A 21,928-nucleotide genomic window follows, 5' to 3' on the forward strand; every position below is an offset into this window, starting at 1 on the left:
TCCCCACCATCGGCACGTTGTTTTTTCTTCTACTTTGTGTTTAATTATCTTTCCCCTAAGCAGATTACATTACTCATTTCTGTGATTATCCAAGTAAAAAAATTAAGGAAAAACAATCTCCAATGCATTCCTTGGCATCGCCGACTGTTGGCTTCTTTCCTTCATGTATTATAACGAGCACCCTCATTTCCCCTTCATTTATCTGCTTGTAGCTTACGGGGGTCTCGGTTCTGGCAGTCTTGAAGCCATAGGTAGCATAAGAGGGTTCTAGCACAGCTTTCGCCCTCGCTATTGATCACGTTCTACGTGACGCTGGCGGTAACACAGGACGTTCCAAGTCCGCCGCTATGGTTGAGGGTGGCGCTGGTGAACACGCTCAAGGTTCGTATGCAGACAACATTAATACCCGAGAAAGTAGCAGGGGCGACAGTGGCCGATGTAGCTCAGTTGGAAGAGCACCGGACGCAATATTCGGAGGTCGTGGGTTCGGTCCCCACCATCGGCACGTTGTTTTTTCTTCTACTTTGTGTTTAATTATCTTTCCCCTAAGCAGGTTACATTACTCACTTCTGTGATTATCCAAGTAAAAAAATAAAAAAAAAACAATCCCCAATGTTTTCCTTGGCATCGCCGACTGTTGGCTTCTTTCCTTCATATATATATATACATATATATATATATATATATATATAAATATATATATATATATATATATATATATATATATACTGGCAAGCCAGTTGACGGCAGTCAACACAAAACCTCCATGTGCCACCTTGCTTTCCAACAACCATAACTGCAGCTGCCGAAGGAGCAGAGATCCTCAAATAGTTCTGTGCTTTAGCATCTCTCGAGCTTGCTCATTATAACCTTACGTTAGGCTTCTGAGACTCAATAGGGCTTCTTGCTTCTCGGAGGTACGTACCGGAATTTATCGTGTGACGAATATGACCCGTAGGCAGCGGGGTGGAGTCATCCATGTCAAAGTCAAATACTGACACGTGCTTCAGATGCAGTTCCAGGAGCATCCGAGGGTCTGTTGGAGAAAAAGGCTTATTAATAATAGCCTTAAATTGGGTACGCTTACCTGGTTACATGTGCTGTTCACTGACAGCTTTTTAACACGGTGACTGAAACTGACACATATTCCTCGAAACGGATGAGTTTTATGCCCAGAGACAGCACAGCTGGCAATTCAGAGTGGTTGGCTTTCCATGGCTCAGTGCAGCCTCTGGTCACGAGAACGATGCAACGAGGCAGGAGCATACACCTTTTAGAACCGGTGAGTGATGTAAGTTTTACTAGAGCTCAAAACGATTCACAGTGATTGTGAATAGATACAACCCGCATAAATGCTGCAGGTAAATCTGGCACGATTGTGTCTTCTTCCATCTCAAACGCTCCAAAAACTGGTCTCGAGTCATCCAGAGGAGACGAAAGTAATGAGTTCAAAGCAATCTCTCGCTTATGACAACCTAAACAATTGCGCCACGCTCTTGCAGGAAGTCAATCCCAAGATACATAATGCACTGAACGAGGCATAACTGCGAAATCTTTTCTAAACTTTAGGCCACCAACAGCAACGTCGAAAGCCCACACGCCAAGTGGAACCAGAGTTTCATCATCGACACCACTGAATTATACGGCGGTCACCACTAAACATCACTTTTCTACCTAAACGAGTCTTCAAACTCCTACTCATAACAAAGACAGTAGCTCCAGTGTTCTCAAGAGCCACTGATTTCACACTATCAATAAAAAACTTTCAATTAGTTTTCAACATAAACGCTGATAGAGGTACGGACGTCATCAACTGGCCTGCGGCCTCACCACCATCGGCCATGCCTCCTAGTTTCCCGGAGGTCTCACTATGATCACATTCAGGTGAAGAACACCAGAAATGTGTCGAAGAGTACATGCCTCAACCGGACATAGTCATGGATTACTTTCTCTGTGAACGCGGCCATTAACACAAAGGTTAAAGGCGATAGCAAAAAAGATTACAGTCCTGGCTAACAAAGTCACTTTTTGGTTGTAGCCAGGCTCTCGCTGCTGACGAACCATGTACCTTGGTAGGCGGGCTTCCTTCCCGTCGATTGGTAGACATATCTCTGAGAGTTCTCCCATCACACATATGCGAAGTATCGCTAGGTTGGGCCCACAGAGTGCACAGAGCGGCGACATCTGCCTGCGGTACACAACAACGCCACCGATATTCTTCAGGGCAGGGTATTGCCCCGCTTCTGGGTTATTCCTCGTGCAGAATCTCATATCAAATCAGCCATAGAAAGGGGAGGAGAGGCTTCGACACTAGCCACTGATGTGACATATCCCATTCAAAAATACTAGAGAAATTTTCCGGCTGTACGACACATACTTGTGTGTTAGAACACGAAGTTGTGTTGTACAAAAAACTGGTCTGTTGTACAACACAAGACTGCTCTGTTGTGCTGCAGACTGGTTAGTTGTAATACAGAACACAGCCCTGTACCACAGATAATGCATTGTAAACAAAATCGGTTTCTTAAAGGTGCATCTCTCAGTCTATCACTCACACCCTACATGGGTGCATGAAAGTTCAAAAGCACCCGTTTTATGGGTGCAGTATTGCTTAAACCGATTCAAATGTAGGAGCAGTACCTTAATGCACCCTTTCAGAAGGGTTTGGCATAGATGCATGTATGTGACGCCATCCAGAAAGGGTGCATGGAAAAAGGGTCTGTCTTGCCTTTGATTAATAATGACTGTAATTGTATAACATAATAACATAAATATGTCTCATCGCCGCAACTCCATTCAACAGTTTCAAACATATTGGGACCCTTGATTACATATATATAGTTAATTTATTTGAGCACACATGTCGCACAAGTGATTATAATCATGCAGTCAAGAACTATCAGTTCAAATGCTGAAAATAATAGGTATATATATATATATATATATATATATATATATATATATATATATATATATATATATATATATATATATATATATATATATATGAAATTGACTGGGTAAATGTACACGATCATCACATATTTGAATTATGATCTCTAATGAAGACCAGCAAATAGCCTACCAGTACTGCTATCCAAATGTGTGACATGGTATATACAACAAAGTTCAAAATCGTTATTTATTCTCATACCTTTCAATAAAATTAGTTAACTGATGTATTCAATAATTAAGGATCTGGAATTAGTTCAATGTGATTATACAGCAGTTTGCATGGAGTGTAAAGAAATGACATATGATTCATTTATTTACAATTACACTAACAAAAGCAAGCAAAGCAGAATCTAACGTACAGAATGACATGAATGTTGAATACCTTTTTTTACAAGCTCAGTGTCACAACTTTACGGACAAAGGTTGCATAATGAACTGATTGAGTCCCCACTGCACTTATTACACACCGGAAATTTCGCAGCAAAAGCAAGCAGTTCAATTGTGAATGTCAATCGATACAGTAGCCAAAATACCCAGCGTCATCAATTGAAAAGTTTGTAGATGCCAAGCACCAAGCAGCAAATTACAAAACCAGCATGGTTCGGCAGGCTGATACTAGCTGCCTTTAAATCATTCACATTAGGGCCTCACGCGTGACATTACATAGTAGCAGCTGAGCAAATGAAAAAAAGGAAAGGTAAAATAGGCATACAAGGAGGCAAACTATAATCTCGAGCATGCAAACAGGCAAAGGCAAAACTATCGCAGAGTGAAAAAAAATATGGTGCATATCCGTAAAGTTTGCTATTGAGAATGCTTCTCTGAATGCTTAAAAATTAATACAGGCACGTAGTTCTCATAACAAAGTATGACTATCTGACTTGGTTAGCACATTACATAACATGATAGCAATTTTCACCTCGACATCAATGTTCTGAGTTCAATGCGCGGCTAGTACCAGAGCTCCAAGCTGCTAGTCATACACCCTGGTGACGTAATTCTTCTTCATTGTTTCTTTATAGATGATATACAGTGTCCAAGTTAACTTTAGCTAATGGTTATAAAAATGAAATATTTGAGGTGGGTCAGAGAAAGCACTTGTATACAGCTGCCAGCCATATGGTGCACCACAGCAAAATTTTTCGCTTTCCACTAACTGATTAGTGGTTAATATAATTTTTCTTACTTAGTAAGTGTTGCATTTAGACAATAAATATGGTTTGCAAAGGTGGAGGGCACTTTCTGAAACTCCCATTTTCTCTATTTACCATAACAAAAGCCTAATGTGTATCATTTTTCCAAGCTCTAAAGAAAGTAGCGCGCCTTTTTGGCTTGTTGGTACATAGTTCCAATACACTATAGCGCAGAAAAAGACGAGGACACAAGAGACGAGAGACGTGCGCCACGAGCGCTATCTTCCAACAAATTTTATTTTCCTGAAGCATATCACATTTATACGCCAGAAAACAGGAATCACATGTGCCAGCAGTGTTAATTCCTTAAAAAAACGAGCTCTTTATCTGAGACGAGAATGGAAGATGTGCTTACACACGCGCATCCTGAACTATTTGTCTTTTCAGCATCAATGATTTTGCGCATTACCCGTTCTCTGCTTTTTCCTATTACCACACATTTCCTTTAAAATAGGCTTACAGGTCTTTGACTTGCATGCGAGAATGTGATCAATAAGCGCCTTGCCAATAAGCGCTCGTTCAGGCATCTCCCCGTCTGGCCGATATAGTGTTTCCCGCATGACAAGAGAATTTTATACACAACACCTTCATCGTACGGGACGTAGGGCTTCTGGTTCCTAGTTGCGCATCCGTGCGCTTTGTTGGTGTTGGTTTCTCCCAGTTTGCACAGCGTTGCAAGTTTTTTCGGCGCCAAGAACACGACGATCGCTTTCGTGCGTTGACCAATTCTTTAAAAATGCGGGAAATGTTTTTAGATTAGCTAACACAGCAAGGTTTTTATGTTCACGAGGAACCGGATTTGAATGAAATTGATTTTCAGGTTTCATTTTCGTAACAAGTTTTTCGGCAACAGAAACTAGAACATGGGCAAGGTATCCGGCATTAGTCAGCCTCTTGGACTGATCTTGAAAACTATCGCTCATCATGTGGGGGCAAGATTTCCAGAGAGCATTTTGAAAACATAAATTGACAATACCTCTTTTTAAAAGTTTTGAATGAGCAGCGCGGAGGGGTATAGCAGCATCGGCTGGTTGCTACGTGGCTGGTAGGCCCAGCATATGTGATGAGTGTGAAAGGTGAAGTAAATATCTAAAAATCCAATGCAGTTAATAATGGACAATTCGCGTGTTAAAACAAAAAATAAATAGTTCAGGCTGGGCGCGTATGAGCACACCTTCCATTCTCCTCTCAGATAAACAGCTCATTTTTCTAAGGAATTGATACTGTTGGCACATGTGATTCCTGTTTTCTGCTTCAGGAGAATAAAAATTGCTGGAAGAATGTGTTGGAAGTTGGCGATTGTGGTGTTCGCCTCTCGTCTCTTATGTCCTCGTCTTTTGCTGTGCTATAGAGTACTGAATGTAAAGAAAGCCCGCGGAATACAAAAAATATCACGAGGCCGGCGAATTTGTGCGGCACGACTGTGCTACTTGCAGCCGAGGTGTCAGTGAACGACATCAGCAGCGGTCTTGGCTCAATGAACGCATTGCAACGGCATGCCAATATGTCTGCTATTTATTCTTCGTCCGCTTCAGGCAGTAGGCAGAAGTGACAGAGCGAGCTCACCACGCGGATACAACCATCGCCAGCATAGCATACCGCTGCGACTGGGCTGTCGAGTCAAGGCCGCAGCTAATTTCGATAACTGAAACCAAGATTGAGAGCACAACAACTGTGGCGTTTGATTGCGTTAGTCACGTCATATTTTTGTATTTCGCGGGCTCTCTTAAGAGCTTGGAAAAACTATACATTTGAGGCTTTCTTTACCAGAAATAAGTGAAATGGGAGTTTCAGAAGGTGCTCTCCAGCTTTGCAATTCACTTTTGTTGTCAAAAGGCAACCATTCTTGAACAAGGAAAATTATCTTAATTACTAATTAGTAATTGCAAAATATTAAAATGCCTGCGGTGAGCCGGAAGACTGCCAGCTGTATACAAATGGTTCCTCTGGCCTATCTCAAATGTCTACCTTTTAACTCTTTGCTAAAATAGGATTGGACACTCGGTGTAAGCAAGGCACGAAATCTATGGAAAATAAAGTGAAAGAAAGAACCAAAACCCCACACTTTTTAGGTAGCAAAAACTGAACTACAAGAACTTGCATATAAATGAAGCAGCCATACATAAGTGAGAAGATAGCAATCAGCGAAACAATGATTACGCACTGATCAGATATAAAGCATTTGGGAAAGTAGAAATTCCAGTAATGTGTACCAAAGGTAAAAATACAATTGGAGAATAAACGTTCTGCAGTACAGCAAAAGAACTAGTGAATAAGGTAACTCATTTCTTCGAGAGACAGCAGTGTGTGACTCACATCATCCAACATCATATGGGAGCCATGATCATCTTCCAGAATCATGTGAGAGCCAACTCGCCCAATTCATATGAGAGCCATGAGAGAAAAAAAATAGCTTCCAGGGAAATATAAAGGTTTGGTATACTAAACACTAGGCGTACTAACTTGACCAGAAGGATTATGCACCTATTAAATGGAAAATTATATCCCATATACACAACACTTACACTGTTTTTTTAGTAAAATTTGCAGCGGCATGCTAGTGCTCAGTACTAGAAGACAGTACCTAGTAATTTTCTAAGGGATACAATATTTTCCCCACCATTAATGCTCAGCTCTTCTGATCTGAAAAGCTTCGGGTAGGATCTCTGACACCTCGCCCCTCTATCAGCTAGTTTAAATATTTTGTTTTAAAAAATTGTGAGCATGACAGTGAAAACAAAAATTTCACTAATATTAATGAATCATTTTTGCGACTTTTGTAGCTTTAATGTTTCCAGAAAATGCATCTCTAGTCAGCACAACACATTTCGGCATTACACTCCCAAATTAGGCATAGGACACAAACAGGCAAATAAGCATGGTTCTTCCGCACAGCGCACCGAAAGAAATGGCCGGCGACCGCTGACGTGTGTCATTTCCACACCGTCGAAGCCCTCCTTAAGCAGTGCCAGATCATTCACTGGTGTACCACAGATTTTTAGCACCAAACAGCGTACTAAGTGATTTATATGAGCTCTTAATTGATTTTTAGCCATTAACGTTCATACCGCTCACTACAATTAGGGCCAGTTACTGCTTATCGTCACACAAGCCTACAATACGGCTACGCAGAGCATGATCATGAATGGATACCATTTTGCTGTACCACCCCGGCGATTCAGAGACGACTTTACTGACTGAAGCTCCCACATTAAGCAATGAACGCCGAAAATTGGCGCGATCCTTGACCACGGTGAATCAAGATTACTAAACGCACTGTCCATCCATCATCAGCCTGATTATACCCACTGCAGGGTGAAGGCCTCTCCCATATTTCTCCACTTAACCCTTAACACTTCACGCACTGTCAGGACCCTTAAAATCAAATGTCAACATACCCCTCCGGCGCACTCGCTTGGGTGTGGGTGTCTTCCTCCGCTCCCGGCTTTTCCACTAAACTCATTCGGTGTCACGCATTTTACGGTATTCCGGAACACTTTTCTTCCGGTAATCACATAGCGGAGCCCCTGAACCCATCTTCAGAACATCGTAGCCACGGCTGAGGTGATGTACACGTCGACCGCTTCAACAGCTGTTAAGGTGCGCCCAGTATTTTTCTGCCATGAATCGCCAGGATCACTCCTTTCAGCTGGGGGGGGGGGGATAGGGGGGTCATCTACATCATCATCAGCCTGACTCTACCCACTGCAAGCAGAAGGCCTCTCCTAAATTTCCTCAATTACCCAGTTCTGTGCAAGCTGCATCCACTTGACCCTTGCGAACGCATCCGCCCACCTAACTCTGTGCCGCCCCCTGCTACGCTTTCCTTCCGTTGGAATCCAGTTTGTTACCCAATGCGACTATCGGTTATTCTCTATTCGCACTACATGTCCTGCCCATGCCGATTTTTTCTTCTTCAATTCAACTAGAATGTCAGTAACTTGAGTTATTTCTTCGACCTACTCTGCACGCTTCCTATTTTCGATGCGACCCCTACCATTGTTCGATCGTTCCACAGCACATTTCCAGCACAGCTGGAAATGTGCTGTGGGCCAACATCCCGCCAGCTATGATGCTCAAAAAAAAATTCGTGTGTTCATTGATGGTGTGTGTACATTAGCTTTGGTGGATACGGGTGCGGCTGTGCCTGTGATGAGTAATCAGTTTAGGTGCTTGTTGGGACGCAAAGTGATGTTTGAATATGTCCGCGCTTCAACGTTTTGTGGTGTGAGTGGAGAGGCGTTGCGGCCTCTGGGTGTGTGTAGTGCGGATGTGTCAGTGGGAGTTGCAATTTTTCAAGCTGAATTCGTCGTCTTACCCCTCTCTACGCATGACATCATTTTAGGAATGGACGTTTTGAAGTTTTGTGGCCCTACCGTGGACTGCCAAAGTCAAGAGGTTCATTTTGAAGGGCTCGCATCTGCCGACTCATTGAAAGCGGCCGTAATGAAGAAACAGTTTTTAATATTACCGAACACACAGTAGTTCCACCTTTGTCTTCCTTGTTCGTCCCCGTGTCCGCTCCAATTCTTGACCAGGTTTTATTTCAGGCCGTGGTGGACCTAGTTCAGTCAGCATGCCTGAAGTAAAATGTTATTCCTCAATGTATGACATCCGTGCACCACGGTAGTGCCTCGTTATGGACAATCAGTCCATCGTCCGAGCCCTCAGTTTTACCAACCGGATAGACCTTGACTCCTGTGGACCCGATGCGGCCTGCGTTATTGCTTTGGTCACAGAGGCTACAGGTGCCACTGTACCTGCTGCTGCTGATGAAACTTCGATCTTCCACATGATCAGCGCCGATGTCAGCTCACCTGAACGCCGTACTCTTGTGGAGATTCTTCTACCCTTTTCACCTATGTTTGTCTTTTATCGAACACATGGACCAACCTCTTGCCCTGTACCTGGGACCCATCATACATCGACACTGGTTCGCCATATCGCGTGTCCCCATCTGAGCGCAAAGTCATACATGAGCAAGTGGAGGACAAGCTACGGAAGAAGGTGATACAAGAGACACCTAGCCCTTGGAGTGCCCCTGTTATTCTCGTACGCAAGAAAGATGGTTGGTGGCAATTCTGCGTCAATTACCGGCGTCTGAATTCTGCTACGAAAAAGGACGTCTATCCTCTTCCTCGCATAGACGACGCCCTTGACTGCCTGTCTCGTGCGTCCTATTTTTCTTGTCTTGATGTCAGATCTAGCTACTGGCAAATTTGAATAGACCCTGCGGTTAAGAAAATACAGCCTTTGTCACGCCAGATGTCTTTATGAGTTTAATGTGATGCCATTCGGGCTGTGCAATGCGCCTGCCACATTTGAACGATTTATGGACACAGATTTGCCCAGCCTAAAATGAGATATTTGTCTTTGCTATCTGGACGATGTCGTCATATTTGGGAAGTCCTTCCATGAACACAATGACCGTCTAGTACGCGTCTTGAATTGTCTGCACAACACCGTCCTAAATCTAAACTCAAAAAAGTGCCGCCTTGGAGAGCGCCAAGCGCTGGCGCTAGGAAACATTGTCAGTGGTGATGGCGTAATGCCGGATTCCCAGAAAACTGCCGCTGTTGAGTCGTTTAAGCCCCCGCAGACACTGAAGGAGTTGCGCAGTTTTCTATGGTTGTGCTCGTATTTTACACGCTTTATAGATCGCTTTGCTGACGTTGCTTACCCACTGACGTGCCTTCTCAATAAAAACTCCACTTTTGATTTTGCACCAGACTGGGAAGGGTCATTCTGTCAACTGTAGTCTCTGTTGATATCGAAACCCTTCCTACGTCACTTCGACCCCGCTGCAGTCACAAAAGTTCACATGGACGCTATTGGAATCAGTCTCAGGGCAGTCCTTGTCCAACGACACGATGAACGAGAGCACGGTATCGGGTACGCAAGTCGTTCCTTGTAGAAGCCGGAGCGAAACTACACAGTCACCGAACAGGAATGTCTGGCTGTAGTTTTCACTGTGCAGCGTTTCCGTTCATATTCGTACGGACGGTGGTTTACAATCGTAACTGACCAGCATTCGCTCTGTTGGCTGCGTACCATTCAAGACCCATGTCGTCGCCTCGCACGCTGGGCTCTCCGGGTACAGGAATGTGAGTTTGCCGTAGTGTACAGAAGCGGGAGGCGTCATGCAGACGCAGATTTTCTTTCTAGGATGTCAATGGCCATGACTGAATCTGACAGCAATGAGTTCGACAATTATATCTCAGCCCTCGAACCAGCGTTCCCCTACGCGAATGTTTTCAAAACTGAACAGGAAAGAGATAGCAGTATGTAGCCTCTCCTTGCCGCCACCAAAGCCAGCGGAAATACAAGCTGTTTTTGTGTGCGTGATGACCTTCTATGGAAAAAGAATTATTCGCCTGTCAGCCAGCGATACCTACTAGTAGCACCCAAGAGACTTTGCACGGACGTATTGCGTGTCATGCCCTACGCGAATGTTTTCAAAACTGAACAGGAAAGAGATAGCAGTCTGTAGCCTCTCCTTGCCGCCACCAAAGCCAGCGGAAATACAAGCTGTTTTTGTGTGCGTGATGACCTTCTATGGAAAAAGAATTATTCGCCTGTCAGCCAGCGATACCTACTAGTAGTACCCAAGAGACTTTGCACGGACGTATTGCGTGTCATGCATGATGATCCAACTTCTGGCCATTTGGGATCGGTTCGAACACTCCTCCGTGCTCAAGAACGATTTTACTGGACCAGAATGCGCTCGACGATTGAACAATTCGTTGCCAGTTGTACACAATGTCAATGCCACAAACGTCACACTGCAACTCCATCTGGCTTGCTGCATCCTGTGAAGACCCCGACTGTTCCGTTTGATCAAGTAGGTATTGACCTCATAGGTCCATTTCCGAATTCCTTGGATGGAAATCGCTAGATTGTAATCTGCGTGGACTATCTCACGGGTTACTGTGAAATCGCCGCTTTTCCATCGGCTACGGCGCATCAGGTTTCGCTTTTCCTGCTGCACTAAGTCATACTACGACACGGGCCACCACGAATTGTCATCACTGTTCGGGGTCGACAATTCACTCTGATGTTATTGAAGAGCTCGTGCGTTTATGTGCCGTAACGTCCCAACATTCGACAACATACCATCCCCAGACAAATGGCTTAACTGAGCGCATAAACATGCTAGCCATGCATGTGGATGCAGGGCATAAGATCTGGGACACCATACACACCCTTCATCACGTATGCATTTAATACCGCCACGCATGACACTACTGGGTAGAGTCCATTCTTCCTGCTGTATGCCATACCGCCACTGTACTCCATGGATACTGTCCTGCCCTTTTCAAACCATGATGATCCCTGCCTGGCTGAGACCCTCTGTCTAGCCGAAGAAGCTCGGAGAATCGCCTGCTTACGGTCTGGTGATTCACAAGAACGCTCTAAAGTACGATACGATGCCAGTCACTGGCGTGTCAAGTACTCTATAGGCAATTTAGTCTGGTAGTGGCGTCCAATTCGGCGCCGCGGCCTACATAAAAAAGCTCTTGGCCCACTATGACGGCCCATATGTGGTTGTCAAACGCATCAGTGATTTCACTTATGCAATAGCCCGCCTGACAGTATGGAGTCGTCGGTCGGCCAAAACTGAACTATGTCATGTTTCCCGCTTGAAGCCGTGTCAGCCTCGCATGACTGATGAACACGCCCAGAGGGCTTCGGCTGAGTAGGGGGGAAATGTCACGCTACTGACGACGATGAAGGATTGTGATGGCGTCAGAAGAGGCTAGTAGGCTTCACCTTGTCTCGTGCAACAGCACTGTAAATAAACACCCCCTTTCTTATTTTACTGTAAGAATATGTCTAGAAACGTTTAAGCATAAATGTGTAATAATTTGATTGTTAAAGATTTTTATCAACCATTCGTGAAATTAAAATTAGAAACATTCTGAAACGAAAATGACTTAAAACAATAAGCCGAAACCTTTGTTCGCGTTAGATATAAGTGACGCAGCGGAAACTAATACCATTCCTGGAGCGCTACATAGAAAGTATGCATCTGTTTGGAACCGATATTAAGACAAAGAGAAAAAATTACCTGATAGTGCTCCTTTGAATCAACCGGATACTCGGATAGCTAATAAAGAAATGCCATCGAGTCCAAAATATGCCTGCTACGTCCCCACAGATCAAGCCAGCTCCCAACTAAGAGCTGTCGAATTCTGATAAAGGTTCTTTTTATCATGTAATTTTGAATTCGAAGATGTTGAAGCAATCTTTTCTATACTCTGGTATTCTTTTCGATCAGATTTTATTTGCTAATTTTAGCGCAGCCACGCCCTGAAACTGAAATTTACGGCAATCCTGATATGCTTACATTCTTAGGGTGCTAAATGTTGAGGTATTCGCTAATTTACCCTGTTTTGTTGTCTCGAAAACAACGAGGCATTTCTCTAAACAGACCACACGCACGTACATACATTCTGAAATTGAAGTAGAGCTCTCAGTAATTTCATCAGCGTTATTGGGAATCTGAAGTTGTAGCATTTTAGCATTTGTTTTCAATACTCTGATGCCATTCCTGGTATTAACAATGATGACTGTATTTTTAATTAAAAATATTTTCATTCAGCATTTTGCAAAACTAAGTTATCGGATTTTGATAAGAGGAGATGTCAGAACATTGACGCGAAACAATTATGGCTCTAAGAAAAAATACCTTGAGGAAAATATTCATTTATTTTAAACACTGACAGGATTGAAGAACGCTGGTTATGCAAGATAAGAGGATATTTGTTGCGGAAAATATATCCCCACACCTGACGTCACTTCAGAGAATAAATATTACGGAAGTTTTCAATGTATTCTGGGAAAAGCGTTCATTACCAAGAAAAATAAACGGACGTAAGTTCTCGAATGTCTTCGTGCATCTTTTATTAGTCGACCTTTTTAGATCTGAATATTTTTGCAGCAAACATTGGTTCATAAATTTAATTGCTTATATCTCGTTCATTTTTCACGTAAAGCTTTACCATACAGAGACTGTTTGATGAAGCAGGTGCTGGCTTCGCAAAAGTGACGAGCCAAAGAAAACGTTTGATAAGATTGAAGCATGTTTTTTCCTAACGTTTGGGTCACTTTAAGAACAGCCACATCGTAATAGTGTTTGTGACGCTGCCGCCTCTGTGATTCACAATAAAAAAAATTTTCACTTCAGGCCGGAGAATTCGTGAAATTCTGTAATGCCTTTTTAATAAACTATTATCTTCTCCGAAATATGATGATGTATTTACAAGCGCCTTCCAGCAGCAGCAATAATGACAAAATTACGATTATTAAATCAATAATAAACGTACTGTACGATAGGGTCCAGATTCCTATCAACAAGATGTCTTCCTTGAGCTACCGAAAATAAGATCTAAGGATTTTATGGGATCATATTCTGAGCTGTGCATCTCTTGCCGGTGGGATATTCTTACCAATTGGTTAAATGTTTCAGTAGCGCTACTTGCATAGAAATCGTGACTAATTTAGCACCAACACTGACAAAAAAAGAGACAAATACGATGAAAGATTGGAGCTACTACCATTTGCTTATTGGGATACGATGGAGGAAGTATAAAGTTAGCATGTGCAAAGAGGCTGGTTACTGCAAGCAAACACATCATGCAACAGCTATACGATTATGAAAAACAACACGAGTTAAACAAATTTAGAGTCACAATCTTTGACAGATGTGTAACTTTCGCAACGATGATAAAGTTTTTTATATAGAAAGCCTCTGGCACGAACTGAGCTTTCACATTGGCGCTCTTGCTTAAATCCTTAGTATCCTGAAATCATGCACTACCCGTGCTGGTGAAACTTGCGGCACAATATTAGAGGTTTTCTTGTTATTCTCTAAATATTTTTCATCCTTCCGTAGCCGTTCATTATTGCACTGGCGAGTTTCGCCACCAAATCAAGGTAATCGTATATATCTAATCCTACATATGGCTCTATATTAACTGAACAATTATACGTTTTTTCTCAAGTATGTCTTCTTTGTATGGTACGTAAAAAGTCAGCCGTGTATATGTTAGATGAGAGTCTAAAGGACAACTCATAATGTCAATTGAGACTGACAGAAATCTTACCAAGATACTTTGTTGGGCGAGTTGGTACTTATTCATTATTAATATAAACAGCGCGAGCACGAAGAACACAAACGCAAAAGAGCAAGATTTCTCTTGCTCTTTCAAGCAAAGAGGTGTCTTTTTTAACTGATTTTTTAAAGCAATATTTTTTTTTCCAGCAGATGAAATCAGGGGTTGTTTCACGTGACTGTTTCGTTTTCTTCATGTTTGTTTTTCTGGGCCTTGGAGTAAAGGGCTTAGGCTTAGTTTTGAGTCGACGCTTGTACTGTGGCTTTCTTGTTCCTTGTCCCTTGTCTTCGTGTTCGCGCTGTTTATATTAATATTGATAGAAATCTGCAATTACATGTATCTACGTTTCAGAGCACAAAACATGCATGAACTGTCTACAATTGCATATTGGGGCAAATACTGCATTGCGTTTATCGAAGGTCATCTGTTGTTTGCAATGGGTACACATTATGATTAAAAAGACCTAATTGAATTGGCAAAAAATTTCGCAATTCTGCAATAAATCTTTACCTGGGGCTGCAGCAATGATGTTTTCAAGTGCAAAGTGATAAAAAAGCCGAACGATTTGCGCAAACAAGTCATAGCTGTTCGCATACGTTTCTACGCAGATTATATAAAGTTGTTAGAACTGGACACCCCTAAGCAGTGCAACAGTTGCAATGCAATTTTTTGATACCATTCAATACGACCAGTGAAATCTGGAATTCAATCTAGTCCATAAGAAATACAAACATTTAGCCTAATTTGTGCAAAAAGTGTTCGACAGTCATTGCTCAGCTAAATTTATAAAATTATAACAAGAATGATCACAGAGTGAATATATCACACAGAGGAAAACATATTTTGGCGCAATTAGCGACGCTACTGTGTTCGCATTCGGGTAAATAAAAAGACTAATCTTTTTTTGGCAATTAAGTAAAAGAGTTTTGTATTGTTCACGCTTCGGCAGCGATAAATCATGTAGCTAGAATGTATAGAAGAAGAGTTTTACGTTATTTGACCGTTGTAAATTCATCACTAAGAGAGAAATGGTGCACGCATGAAAGATGAAACCTGGATTGTTGTTTTTAACATGCTTAATTGTAATGGCTATTGAAAACTATAACGACTAATCACTCAAACGTCTTCTGTAGGTGGAACAAAACAATGCTTAGCTGAGATGGCGCTATTGATCAGACATATACTGTTATCTTTCGGGCTCCGGTCTACCACGGATTTTATCACACCCTTGATTGTGACCTACGAAGCTGAAGCTGAGAAAAAAAGCCTCCCACAGGTGAATAAGAAATACGGCTCGTATATATCTGTGAAACAGGAGTCTCTACCTAATATTTTATTTCCTAGATGACTTTCGTGCCAATTTCATGATCGTTTTGTTTGACGTTTATAGTTCTCAATGACCTTCCGGAACTGCAGCTACTATTTCTACTAAGAAAGAACGCCCCCCCCACCACACACACCTTAAATTTGGTTTTTACTTTCGTTCAATTTGAAAAGAACTTCATATACACAGTATCGTTTTTGGTAGTTAAAAACACCACATCTAACGATAAAATGAGAAATTTGCCTATTATCTATCTATCTATCTATCTATCTGTCTGTCTGTCTGTCTGTCTGTCTGTCTGTCTGTCTGTCTGTCTGTCTGTCTGCCTGCCTGCCTGCCTGCCTGCCTGCCTGCCTGCCTGCCTGCCTGCCTGCCTGCCTGCCTGCCTGCCTGCCTGCCTGCCTGCCTGCCTGCCTGCCTGCCTGCCTGCCTGCCTGCCTGCCTGCCTGCCTGCCTGCCTGCCTGCCTGCCTGCCTGCCTGCCTGCCTGCCTGCCTGCCTGCCTGCCTGCCTGCCTGCCTGCCTGCCTGCCTGCCTGCCTGCCTGCCTGCCTGCCTGCCTGCCTGCCTGCCTGCCTGCCTGCCTGCCTGCCTGCCTGCCTGCCTGCCTGCCTGCCTGCCTGCCTGCCTGCCTGCCTGCCTGCCTGCCTGCCTGCCTGCCTGCCTGCCTGCCTGCCTGCCTGCCTGCCTGCCTGCCTGCCTGCCTGCCTGCCTGCCTGCCTGCCTGCCTGCCTGCCTGCCTGCCTGCCTGCCTGCCTGCCTGCCTGCCTGCCTGCCTGCCTGCCTGCCTGCCTGCCTGCCTGCCTGCCTGCCTGCCTGCCTGCCTGCCTGCCTGCCTGCCTGCCTGCCTGCCTGCCTGCCTGCCTGCCTGCCTGCCTGCCTGCCTGCCTGCCTGCCTGCCTGCCTGCCTGCCTGCCTGCCTGCCTGCCTGCCTGCCTGCCTGCCTGCCTGCCTGCCTGCCTGCCTGCCTGCCTGCCTGCCTGCCTGCCTGCCTGCCTGCCTGCCTGCCTGCCTGCCTGCCTGCCTGCCTGCCTGCCTGCCTGCCTGCCTGCCTGCCTGCCTGCCTGCCTGCCTGCCTGCCTGCCTGCCTGCCTGCCTGCCTGCCTGCCTGCCTGCCTGCCTGCCTGCCTGCCTGCCTGCCTGCCTGCCTGCCTGCCTGCCTGCCTGCCTGCCTGCCTGCCTGCCTGCCTGCCTGCCTGCCTGCCTGCCTGCCTGCCTGCCTGCCTGCCTGCCTGCCTGCCTGCCTGCCTGCCTGCCTGCCTGCCTGCCTGCCTGCCTGCCTGCCTGCCTGCCTGCCTGCCTGCCTGCCTGCCTGCCTGCCTGCCTGCCTGCCTGCCTGCCTGCCTGCCTGCCTGCCTGCCTGCCTGCCTGCCTGCCTGCCTGCCTGCCTGCCTGCCTGCCTGCCTGCCTGCCTGCCTGCCTGCCTGCCTGCCTGCCTGCCTGCCTGCCTGCCTGCCTGCCTGCCTGCCTGCCTGCCTGCCTGCCTGCCTGCCTGCCTGCCTGCCTGCCTGCCTGCCTGCCTGCCTGCCTGCCTGCCTGCCTGCCTGCCTGCCTGCCTGCCTGCCTGCCTGCCTGCCTGCCTGCCTGCCTGCCTGCCTGCCTGCCTGCCTGCCTGCCTGCCTGCCTGCCTGCCTGCCTGCCTGCCTGCCTGCCTGCCTGCCTGCCTGCCTGCCTGCCTGCCTGCCTGCCTGCCTGCCTGCCTGCCTGCCTGCCTGCCTGCCTGCCTGCCTGCCTGCCTGCCTGCCTGCCTGCCTGCCTGCCTGCCTGCCTGCCTGCCTGCCTGCCTGCCTGCCTGCCTGCCTGCCTGCCTGCCTGCCTGCCTGCCTGCCTGCCTGCCTGCCTGCCTGCCTGCCTGCCTGCCTGCCTGCCTGCCTGCCTGCCTGCCTGCCTGCCTGCCTGCCTGCCTGCCTGCCTGCCTGCCTGCCTGCCTGCCTGCCTGCCTGCCTGCCTGCCTGCCTGCCTGCCTGCCTGCCTGCCTGCCTGCCTGCCTGCCTGCCTGCCTGCCTGCCTGCCTGCCTGCCTGCCTGCCTGCCTGCCTGCCTGCCTGCCTGCCTGCCTGCCTGCCTGCCTGCCTGCCTGCCTGCCTGCCTGCCTGCCTGCCTGCCTGCCTGCCTGCCTGCCTGCCTGCCTGCCTGCCTGCCTGCCTGCCTGCCTGCCTGCCTGCCTGCCTGCCTGCCTGCCTGCCTGCCTGCCTGCCTGCCTGCCTGCCTGCCTGCCTGCCTGCCTGCCTGCCTGCCTGCCTGCCTGCCTGCCTGCCTGCCTGCCTGCCTGCCTGCCTGCCTGCCTGCCTGCCTGCCTGCCTGCCTGCCTGCCTGCCTGCCTGCCTGCCTGCCTGCCTGCCTGCCTGCCTGCCTGCCTGCCTGCCTGCCTGCCTGCCTGCCTGCCTGCCTGCCTGCCTGCCTGCCTGCCTGCCTGCCTGCCTGCCTGCCTGCCTGCCTGCCTGCCTGCCTGCCTGCCTGCCTGCCTGCCTGCCTGCCTGCCTGCCTGCCTGCCTGCCTGCCTGCCTGCCTGCCTGCCTGCCTGCCTGCCTGCCTGCCTGCCTGCCTGCCTGCCTGCCTGCCTGCCTGCCTGCCTGCCTGCCTGCCTGCCTGCCTGCCTGCCTGCCTGCCTGCCTGCCTGCCTGCCTGCCTGCCTGCCTGCCTGCCTGCCTGCCTGCCTGCCTGCCTGCCTGCCTGCCTGCCTGCCTGCCTGCCTGCCTGCCTGCCTGCCTGCCTGCCTGCCTGCCTGCCTGCCTGCCTGCCTGCCTGCCTGCCTGCCTGCCTGCCTGCCTGCCTGCCTGCCTGCCTGCCTGCCTGCCTGCCTGCCTGCCTGCCTGCCTGCCTGCCTGCCTGCCTGCCTGCCTGCCTGCCTGCCTGCCTGCCTGCCTGCCTGCCTGCCTGCCTGCCTGCCTGCCTGCCTGCCTGCCTGCCTGCCTGCCTGCCTGCCTGCCTGCCTGCCTGCCTGCCTGCCTGCCTGCCTGCCTGCCTGCCTGCCTGCCTGCCTGCCTGCCTGCCTGCCTGCCTGCCTGCCTGCCTGCCTGCCTGCCTGCCTGCCTGGCTGCCTGGCTGCCTGGCTGCCTGGCTGCCTGGCTGCCTGGCTGCCTGGCTGCCTGGCTGCCTGCCTGCCTGCCTGTCTGTCTGTCTGTCTGTCTGTCTGTCTGTCTGTCTGTCTATCTATCTATCTATATATCTATCTATCTATCTATCTATCTATCTATCTATCTATCTATCTATCTATCGCTTGATAGTTAAGCTGAAATTCTGCATTTGTGTCTGGCAGCAGAACGAATGTGATGAAATGAAAAGCATTCTTATTCACAGAGCCTCCTAGCACAGGAAAAATTGAGCGAACGCTGAGCGCGCCAGCCATCCAAATAAAATGCCGGTTTCGTAGGCGTTGTAGTTTAGGTGGACTGTGGGTTCGCTGCCTGTTGTTTACCTTATTTTTGGGCTAGATGACTGCAGAGTCGTGCAGCTGCTAAAAGGAAATATGAAATTACAATAGAAAAATCATGCTGCAAAGCGTTTTCCTTTAGATTATCACTATTTGCATCTTTGAAAAACGGTCTTTGAGAATAGAGTATAATTATTTTTTTTATTATAGGTGAAACTGAATAAATCAGATTAAGAACTGAAATGGAAATCAGACCACCTCGCAACAAAAAAATACGGGTTATGCAAAAAGTTCAACCGTCCCTTGCGTTCTCAAGAAATATCCAGGAATAGCGAATTTATTCCACTTTAAGCAATCAACACAGCCAACAAACAGAAAACGACTTTATAAGCACTGAGAATTCTTTGCAAATTGCATATCTTTTAATGTATTTAAATTCAGCAAATACCAAAAAGAACACTTGGAGCCTACTCCTTAAGTGGATGCCATAAGCACTCCTGTAAAATGGCAAAATGCGTTGAGTTTTATATTTACCTGAGAACACATTGTAGTACCTGATGGTTATTAGATGCTTAGGATTGTTTTCAGAATCGATAAATATCGAAGATGCGGTTAGTTTATCCAAATTCATGTCAAATTTGTCTGGTTTTTACAATTCTAAATTTAGCCCGAATAATTATAATATGAAGAAAAAACAAATAAGTCTATAGCCTCCAATTATTTGCAGTAGCAGAGAACCATGTCCTGTATATTATAGAGAAAACGTTTCAGCTGCAATGCATTAATAAATCGAGCCATAATGTAGGGCTGAATACTGACGATCGTCAAAACCTGGGTTGGGTTCTATACTAATTTTTATAATATAAAACAAAATTATGCAGAACATGTAAGATTGCAATATTTCCTAGGTAATGAGGAATTTGAGGAAGATTTTAATAAAAAAGCTATTATGGTGCTTTTCTTAATATGAAAATATTTGCGACTGCTTTGCAGTTTTCGAATCTTGGGCGAATTTGATGCGTTGTGAGGAACACCCCTAGCGGTCTAGGTCTCCCAAAGTAGGGGGAGATTATGGAACTATTGTGAATAAACTAATAAGATCTAATGCCAAAATCGATCCCTATCGAAAAATCTCATATGGATACATATGTGTTTCATATGAAAGTTTATGTGTCTCATATAGGCTCATATGAAATGATATGAGGTCAATATGAAACAGATATCAGCCCTTATGTGTCTCATATAAGACAGGTATCAGCACCTATGTGTCTCATTTCAGCAGATATGTGCCTCGTTTAAGGTAATATGGACCTCGTATGAGCTGAAACGTGTCCCTCATGTCCCTCATATGGACTGATATGTCTCTCAAGCCACTGATATGAATGATAATATGGCTCATATGACCTCATATTGCATCACATTATAGCTCATATGAATATTTTGCATATATGTCTGGTACAGATTCATATGCATTACATTTCACCCTGTGTCTTTCACATGGCTCATTTTTTATTTTAATTTATTTGTGCAATCACAGGCATCGAAGAGCATTGGATGAGGGGGACATATAAAAAGCATACAGAAATAATAATCTACTACTACGGTACATTGGACGCGGTACAATCAAATACATGAAAGGAGCATAGTGTTGATCCAAAACAGGGTAAGAATGAAACCGAACATGACGACAGAAAATGCAAACAATGAAATGCGAACATAAAAACAACGTGCAAATAAAACAGTGGTACACGTACCCAAAAACATTAGTAACATTTGAGTTCATAACTAAATGTTTTCAGGGGATAAAAACTGATCCCTCCACTGCATGGATAAGTAACTGCACCTTTGGGATACTAAATTCCATGCATCACACCATTTCACCCTATAACAGCATGATATATATCATGAGGATATATGCCAATCTGATGCTGCACTGTGTTTTTTCAAAGCTATGTACCGGATACATACATTCCCTGAACAGTTTATTTAGCAACACATCAGTGCAAAATATTAGAAGTATATAATTAAAACATGACAGCATGAAATGACACCATATTTTAAGTAGCATATCGATTATTTCACTACTATGGCTCAATGATGTTCAATTAAAAGTACTCAACACTGCATAAACATGACAATCATGACAAAATTGTTGAAGTTTTATACAGAGTGAGATCCTTCTTTGTTAAATCAATCTCAGAATGGAACTGTTCAACAGAGGTGCAAATGTGTTGCGTTAATAAAAACGTATTTCCTTCCAAGCTGTAACCCCCCCCCCCCCCTGTAATGATGTCAGGTGCTGTGGGTACTATCTGAATAGAAAATAACGAAAGAATGCAGCCTATATAGAGTTGATTTTTTGCAATGTTTTGAAGCCAGATTCCACGTCCCCAGTCCTAACGAGCTGCTGCACGGCAACTGAAAATATGGGCTGATATACATTCACAATGCCGTGAAGAATATGCTGAAATCCCTGCTGGGAATTAACAGCTGCTACAGGGTAAGCCTTGGCAAGTCCATCCTGACCACTCCATTGCATTGGACACAACAGGGTAGCCATAAATACAGTGCCTCCATCAGGCAGGAGGAACTGCAAGGAGACACCAAGCCTGATACCCCTTCTCTCCTCTTCTTTCGTCGGGTTTCAAATAGTACCATTGTAGCATCTCTGTCTGACTGATTCTGTGAGGGTAGCTAGTATGTCCGCCATCTTGTTTCATCTTAGATTCCAACGTCTACCTTCTTATCAACTCTGCAGTATGCAATGTTTTAAGCAGCAAAAATGGCCCAACACTTAGCTTAGGAACAGGGCGGCATCAGGATGGGTTTTACTCTACAAGTGGCAGCACTTGGTTTAAGTCATTAAGTTCAAAAGAACACTACTAAAGCTAGGTCAGTGACATGTGCTGTGCTGTGACATAAATAGCCTGTTACACTAAAACAAGTAGTAAATTTTACAGGCTCATCACAA

The 21,928-nt window shown here is 45.8% G+C and overlaps 1 non-coding gene across 1 annotated transcript; it reads left to right on the forward strand.

The window, feature by feature from the left end:
• Positions 1–432: 432 nt before the first annotated feature.
• On the forward strand, positions 433–505 carry TRNAL-CAA (transfer RNA leucine (anticodon CAA)). The gene has a single exon. It is a non-coding gene; the product is annotated as a tRNA-Leu (tRNA).
• The last annotated feature ends 21,423 nt before the right edge of the window (positions 506–21,928 follow it).

The sequence above is a fragment of the Amblyomma maculatum genome, chromosome 5 (assembly GCF_055883805.1).
Source record: "Amblyomma maculatum isolate TAMU_Amacu chromosome 5, ASM5588380v1, whole genome shotgun sequence".
Classification (NCBI taxonomy): domain Eukaryota; kingdom Metazoa; phylum Arthropoda; class Arachnida; order Ixodida; family Ixodidae; genus Amblyomma; species Amblyomma maculatum.